This window comes from Eptatretus burgeri, chromosome 8, assembly GCF_056783735.1.
Source record: "Eptatretus burgeri isolate ZD-2024b chromosome 8, Ebu_testis_v1, whole genome shotgun sequence".
Lineage (NCBI taxonomy): Eukaryota > Metazoa > Chordata > Myxini > Myxiniformes > Myxinidae > Eptatretus > Eptatretus burgeri.
This window is the reverse complement of record NC_140968.1, coordinates 2,712,734-2,720,485: the sequence shown is the minus strand read 5'-3', so window position 1 is coordinate 2,720,485 and position 7,752 is coordinate 2,712,734. Positions and strand designations below refer to the sequence as shown.

Here is a 7,752-nt window from a genome sequence, read left to right as displayed (position 1 = left end):
AAATAAAAGAGACGGAAAGCCAGGAATTAACGGAAATAATAAACGGGGTGACGGAGACGCAGAAATCGAAAGAGGGGGACGAATTGCATGAAACTGAACAGGGACACACACAAGTAGAGTTAGTGAGGGACAATGGGGTTGAGCTGGTGGAATGTTTTGTGACCCGGTGCGAGCATCAGGATAGCCTCCCTCAGGAACAGAGGGAGACGGTATGCTCCCTCGAAGTGGACTGCAACCAGGTGAGTCTGGTCGGGCCGTGCGAGGTCGAGCGGGTGTATGATGTGAACGGGTACACGCGGAGCTTGGGGGGTATGGAAATCCCAGGACCCTTTGAGTTAACACGAATCCCCAATGTAAATGTCCAAGTGTGTGTGGTAAAGTGTATGAGTGGTGCGAGTGTGTTGAAATGTGTGAGTGGTGTGAGTAACATGGCGTGCGTGAGTGCGTGCATGGAATTGGTACTTGGACTGATCCAGACGGGAGACTTGAATGGCGAGCTTAATAGGCCGCGAAGGGTTAATTTGGCAACCGCGCCGGGTTCGCGCGACGGTGCGTACGAGGTCCATGGTGCAACTTCGCGCACGGCCCGCACGCGCGCGTCTGCGCAAGTGCAATCAGGCGCGAGAACGCTCCACGTTGGATACAAGCCGGCCACGTGGACAGCGAAAATGTAGGCGAGTGTTGTACGAATTTGGAACGGACGGGTCCACATGCGGGCGCGTGTGTAAGGCTCCCCGTGCTGCGCGCCGCGTGTTCAGTTCGTGGAACGTGCGGAGCGGGTCCCAGAGACGACACGGCAAACCGCGTAGAGTCCGTGTGCGAGTGACGTCATCGGCACGGACCTTGCGGAGTAAGCTACGGGCGAGCGGTGCGCATTGGCTTGCATGGCAGACATCGTGAAAGCGAGCGCTTGTTGCGATGCGCGGGGCGACGACAAGGCCCCAGGTATCGTCCGACGGAAGGGACGAACGGTCATGCCGTAGACCGCCACCCTGGCGGTGCAAGAAAAAATAAAAATAAAAAAGCCTCCCTCCAAGTACATGGCCACGGCCAGGATGTGGTAGACATCCTGCTTTGGCATAGGAGCAATAGTTTAGTGGGAAGGGTTTAGTGTTAGATAGACCAGCCTCAGGGGGCAGGAGCAGTTCCTCATGGGGCCCATGGAACAAGTTAGAGGGAATTTAGTACAGATTTAGAAATGGATTTTGGGAGACATGGACAGACAAGGAATGTGTAGTGGGGACGTAGCTTAGTGATATAATTAAATGGAATGTGCACTAGTATAAGGGATGACAGGCACGAGCTAGTTAGGGGGACGTAGTTATTAGAGTGAATGAAAAAAAAATAAAAAAATAAAAAAGAGATGGAGAGAACGAACCATGAGTGAATGTGGGTCAGCGGGCCCGAGTATGTGAATAGAGCGAATGTGGAATGCATGGTGCGAATGAATGATTGGGGGGAGGAGTGAATCCCACCCAAGGGACCCCGGGGTCAGTGTAATGTTAGTTAGTGGGTTCGTTGAATTTACCAAAAGAAGGTCGTTCTGTTGTTGGTGGTGTACTCAGGCACAAAACCTTTTTGAAGGGTGCAGGAGTCCATTGACCGGCTGGGAGCGTGGCTGTGGAAAGGTGAGTACTAAGTAGAGGGCACCCTGGGCACCGGACTAGTCGGCCCGGCCAGAGTAGGCCAAGGGTCCAAGGGACCGGGATAGTGTAGTGGGCACAGACGACCCTCGGAAAGGGACCCAGGGCACCAAAATGCCACGTAGGCATGGATGGGGGGCAATGCCAGGAAGGGCAGCCCCCCCCCCTGCGTTCATAGGGAGCAGGTAGGCTCAGAGACAGCCTCAGGGCCTGGGGGTGCCGTAGTTTGAGTTCGGCAGATGGAAGTCCCTGCCAGTTGAGCCACGCTACCCAGCCACGAAATTGTGCAAGGGCACGAGAGAAAATTTGTGGGCAGGGCCCAAGTTGATAATGGACACCAACACGGGCGACGGGAATCATGGTTTCTGGAACCGATAGTTTAAAGAGACAGACATGTTGAAAAGCCACGGTGATAGTTGAAAGTTTAATAAATGCTAGGATAGATAGGAATGTACCCCTTCGCACCATCCATCCCTTCACTCTCTGTAGGCTACTGGACCCACCTTGGGAATGATTGCTGAACTATGAGGAGGCTATTCTGAGGCTTTGTTGGGCCTCGAGGCAGGACACGAGTCTCTTCCTTATTCCCCTCCAAAAAGGATCTTAGGGGTTGGGAGTAGACGGACAGGACAGGTTAGCCGGACAAGGACAATTTGAGGGTTAGGGACACTTGGAATTATAAAGAAAAAATAAAAAAAATAAAAAGGGGTCTAAATTTGTTTTCTTGTTGCAAACTAAGGGAGTGGGTATGGATAGAGACAGGCAAAGGCGACCGACCTCAAACTCACACCACAGAGGGACTAAGGTGCCCCTCAAACTCACAACACAGTGGGACCAAGATGTCCCTCAAACTCACGACACAGGGGGACTAAGGTGTTCCTCAAACTCACAACACAGTGAGACTAAGATGTCCCTCAAACTCACAACACAGTGGGACTAAGATGTCCCTCAAACTCATGACACAGGGGGACTAAGATGTCCCTCAAACTCACAACACAGGGGGACTAAGGTGTTCCTCAAACTCACAACACAGGGGGACTAAGGTGTTCCTCAAACTCACAACACAGAGGGAAATATGCCCCTCAAACTCAACATAGTCAGACTAAGGTGTCCCTCAAACTCACGACACAGCGGGACTAAGGTGTCCCTAAAACTCACGACACAGTGGGACTAATAGGTCCCTCAAACTCACGACAGCGGGACTAATATGTTCCTCAAACTCACGACACAGTGGGACTAATATGTCCCTCAAACTCACGACACAGGGGGACTAAGGTGTCCCTCAAACTCACAACACAGAGGGACTAAGGTGTCCCTCAACCTCATAACAGCGGAATTAAGGTGTCCCTCAAACTCTCGAGATTGCTCTGCAAACAGAATAACAAGGAAATGTGTTATATTTTTCCGTACTGGACCGTACATGATCGCATTGCACGACACGAAGGCACGCACAGCTTCTCTTCTGCACATAACAAGTTCAACAGCAATTTAGAGTAACCATTTCCAATAAGACCAGAACTTCAGACCCGCAGCGTACGAACAGTAAAAGCGCCATTTGTCGATGTGGGGAGAAAGAAGAAGAAAAAAAGAAGAAGAAAAAAATATTTATTAAAAAAAAAATAAAAAAAGCAAACTAGCGGAAGCACTTCCTCACAAGACAAAGTCGAGTAGGCCCGTTCGAGAATGAACACGTTTTTCTGAGAACCCCCGCGTCACTGACGTCCGTAACTCACCATGAGGCCGTAAAACGAACTTACCTAATGACAAACGACGATATTTGATCCCAAATGTTGGTCACGATGGCTATGTTCAAATGAAGCCGCCGCGCGTCAGCCGAGCGCACACCCTCAAACCTGGCACCATGGCGACGGCTCTGCGCGCAACGAGGAGAACACGCGCCGCGCTCTGTTACAACCAACGTGCCTCGCGCACATCATTGTTCCTCGGGGCACAACCCCCACCCCCCAAATCCTTCGTGGCGACCTGCGAACATTTAAATTATTCACATAAGCTTTCGCACATGTGAGGCGACAAAGGTTAAAGAAAGGAAATTGATCGTTTCATCGAGCTCCGTCGATCAAATTCTTTCTGGTCATCCGTGGATCGATTGATGGCTCATTGTCCTTTAGTTGTGGTCAAACGACCATTCAAAACTAGCTTGGACAAAAAAAATGCCGGCATACAAATTTACAGTCAGTTCGAACTATTATCTCGATGACAATCGAATCCAATCGCAGGGGGGGGGGGGAGCGGGGTCCCTCAATGTTAGAACTATAATAACCTCCCCCTTCTCCTCCCCGACCCCCAGGTTTACTTGGCATTCCAACACAACAATGGTACACGTGCCTAATTGAGTCGATTATGACGTTACAAAGCCTCTGTGACAGGCAAAATTGAAGTTGGGCTTCAAATCACATTGTTGTATTGAAGGCAGAGTGGGAAGTGAGGACCCCCTGTGTGCTGTATCATATTTCTGAGTTTGTTGTAAACGAATTCAAAAGATATAGAATCATGAACTTGAACATGTCCATCGTGAGATACCAAATTAGGGGTAAAACAGGACTGGGTACACAAATCGCAGGATCACATGACACCAATTTATTATTTCTCTAAAGGTTTCCTTTAAACAGTGAACCTGGTCTCAGCAATGATAAACACAGCACATCATGAACATGGCTCAACAGGACACATGAAGGAATTGAAGAATACTAATCTCCCATTAATCATCCATGAAAATTATGTATATTCACATATTACATCCTTTTCAGTTGATAAAAATCCGACATTACACCCTTTGGGGGCATCCATGAGGTGTATAACTCTTCAAAACTAGAGGGGGAGCACTCGGTAGAGTGCAAAACCTCCGCCGCCAATACTGCTGGGTCACTTAAGTGAACCTGATATCCTATTCAGTGTAGGTCAAAACGGATCAGACTCTACTGAACCACGATTGAATAAACTAAACTTGATCGACGCGCATGTAGAAATGGCAAAAAAAAATCGAATTTTTTTTGAAAAAAAAGTTGCAAAATTTTTTTTTTTCTCTAACAAATTTTTTTTGGGGGGGGGGTTGGAAATCACTTTTTTATAGTTCTAGTTTTTCTAGTTTTTCTAGAAATCACAAAATTTTCTATTTTTTTTTTTTTTGGACCAAGTCCAACATCTAATGGCATGATCCTTGGACCATACCTAATCCCCCCACCAAGTTTCGTCGAAATCCGTCCAGGAGTTTTTCCATAATACTGTTCACAAACAAACAAACAAACAGACAGGGGTGAAAACAGTAACCTCCATCCATCTTCGATGGCGGAGGTTAATAAGAAACTTTAACCTGGCCCTGACCCCCAACTAATGCACTTTAAATTTAATCTGCATTATACGGTAACATAGCAATTGTTATACAACCCCCCCTCCAAGATACCCCCTCTCATCTCCCCCTTTATCCCACTCCACACTCTCCCCCTTCCCCTTTTCCCCCTCCCTCGATTCCCTCCTCCCATCCCCTCCCTCCTCTCCCCTCATCCTCTCCTCTCCTCCCTCCCTTCCCCTCTCCTCCCCTTCTCCCCTGTATTCCTGTAACTAGGGTTGGGTAAATAGTTAAGTTTTTTTGGTTAAGTGTCTTCACATAGCATTTTCCATGTCCATTTTCGATGCTGAATCTGAAAACGTTGGAATTTTTTTTTTTTTTTTTTACCTCCGATGACTTTTGACCCCCGGAACTTTAATTTAATTCAAAATGGTGACCAAAAAAAAAATGATATTTTTAATGAATTTCTGACCAACTGAGAGAAAATAAGGCTTGTAATATATCAATTTATAGGTTTTTCCGATCAGGAAATACGAAAATGACACTTATGCAACGATTTGATGATTTTTTTTAAAAACACAATTTTTGAAAACAGCACAATGTTTTGCTAAAATTGAACTGTTTTTGTCATTCTCAGATCAACATAAGACCGAGATCACACCGGTGCCGCCAACAAAAGTTCATTAATGTTATCCTGCACGGATTCATCGGGTTCATCGCATGCTTTATGGAGTTGTGTAGCTCGGTCAAACTGAATTTTTGAGTGCGTAATTTCCCTGCTCCATCCTTCACACGTCTTTGTCGGCGTATGTCTGTGGCTACAATTAAGCGTAAATATGTCACTTCCGCTAGAAGTTCTTTCTCCGATAGTGTACTCAGTAAATATAGACTGTCTGGGGTCAAAGGTCCTGTGTTTTTGCAAGTTTGTGTAGTATTCAAGAGCCTAGTATTTTTCTTTTTCGTCAAGTCTTCCTTTTTCCTAAATTACTTGATTTCGGTCCTATGCAACATCCAATCAATTTGAAAATGTGATTAGCGTATTCCTTGAGCTGAAAAACATATGAAATGATATATTACAAGCCTTATTAGTCACATTAGAGAAGGAAAACATGAAAAAGGTCAATTTTGGCCGCCATTTTGATTAAATTAAGGTTCCGGGGGTCAAGGGTCATCGGAGGTAAAAAAAAAAAAAATCCGACTGGATTCGGATTCAGCATGGAAAACGGTCGTAGAAAATGCTATGCACAAAATTTCAATCATATTTATCCAACCCTACTGTAACAGGTGGTATTTGCTGGTATAAAATAAAATGTGTACACTGTACTGTTTGCAGGGTATAAACAGGCCCTCCCCCAACAGAGTACTTCGTCCCATCTTTTAAAGGCACACAGGAAACTCAGATTATGATAAGATCTTGCAATTTTTTTTACTTTGCAACAAAAGTGGCTGAAAATAATTTTCAAGAAATTCAGTTCTGTATTTTAAAATAATATGGAATAGGCAAAGCCTAGAAGCGAACGTAGAATTCTTCTTACATTCGCTTCTGACTGTACCTATTACCTCAACATTACCTTCACAACAACTATACCACCTATAACAGGATTTCATCTGAAAAAAAAAATTCCTCAACATTACCTTCACAACGACAACTACACCGCCTCGAACAGGATCTCATCTAAAAAAATATATATTACCTCAACATTACCATCACAACGACAACTACACCACCTAGAACAGGATCTCATCTAAAAAAAATTAATATTACCTCAACATTACCTTCACAACAACAACTACACCACCTAGAACAGGATCTCATCTGAAAAAAAAAATTTCCTCAACATTACCTTCACAACGACAACTCCACCGCCGAGAACAGGATCTCATCGAAAAAAAATATATTACCTCAACATTACCTTCACAACGACAACTACACTGCCTATAACAGGATCTCATCGAAAAAAAATATATTACCTCAACATTACCTTCACAATGACAACTACACCGCCTACAACAGGATCTCATCTGAAAAAATTAATATTACCTCAACATTACCTTCACAACGACAACTACCTCGCCAACAACAGGATCTCATCTGAAAAAATTAATATTACCTCAACATTACCTTCACAACAACAGCTACGCCACCTAGAACAGGATCTCATCTAAAAAAAAGATATTACCTCAACATTACCTTCACAACAACGACACCACCAAGAACAGGATCTCATCTGAAAAAAAAAAATATTACCTCAACATTACCTTCACAACGACAACTACACCGCCTAGAACAGGATCTCATCGAAAAAAATATATTACCTCAACATTACCTTCACAATGACAAGTACACCGCCTACAACAGGATCTCATCTGAAAAAAAAAGATATTACCTCAACATTACCTTCACAACAACTACGCCACCTAGAACAGGATCTCATCTAAAAAAAAAGATATTACCTCAACATTACCTTCACAACAACTACACCACCTAGAACAGGATCTCATCGAAAAAAATATATTACCTCAACATTACCTTCACAATGACAACTACACCGCCTACAACAGGATCTCATCTGAAAAAAAAAGATAGTACCTCAACATTACCTTCACAACAACTACGCCACCTAGAACAGGATCTCATCTAAAAAAAAAGATATTACCTCAACATTACCTTCGCAACAACTACACCACCTAGAACAGGATCTCATCTGAAAAAAAATATATTACCTCAACATTACCTTCATAACGACAACTACACCGCCTAGAACAGGATCTCATCGGAAAAAAATATATTACCACAACATT

The 7,752-nt window shown here is 44.5% G+C and overlaps 1 protein-coding gene across 3 annotated transcripts in view; it reads right to left on the bottom strand.

Annotated features, from left to right (window-relative positions):
- Window positions 1–3,794, bottom strand: part of LOC147020926 (uncharacterized) — a 72,062-nt gene extending 68,268 nt beyond the window's left edge. For 2 of the 3 annotated variants that reach the window (XM_085890593.1, XM_085890595.1), the window contains exon 1: window positions 3,401–3,794. The gene's annotated coding sequence lies outside the window, so the exon portion shown is untranslated. Of the gene's footprint in view, window positions 1–2,146; window positions 2,246–3,400 lie in introns of all 3 variants that reach the window. The other variant, XM_085890594.1, reaches the window with a different exon arrangement.
- Window positions 3,795–7,752: the final 3,958 nt, after the last annotated feature.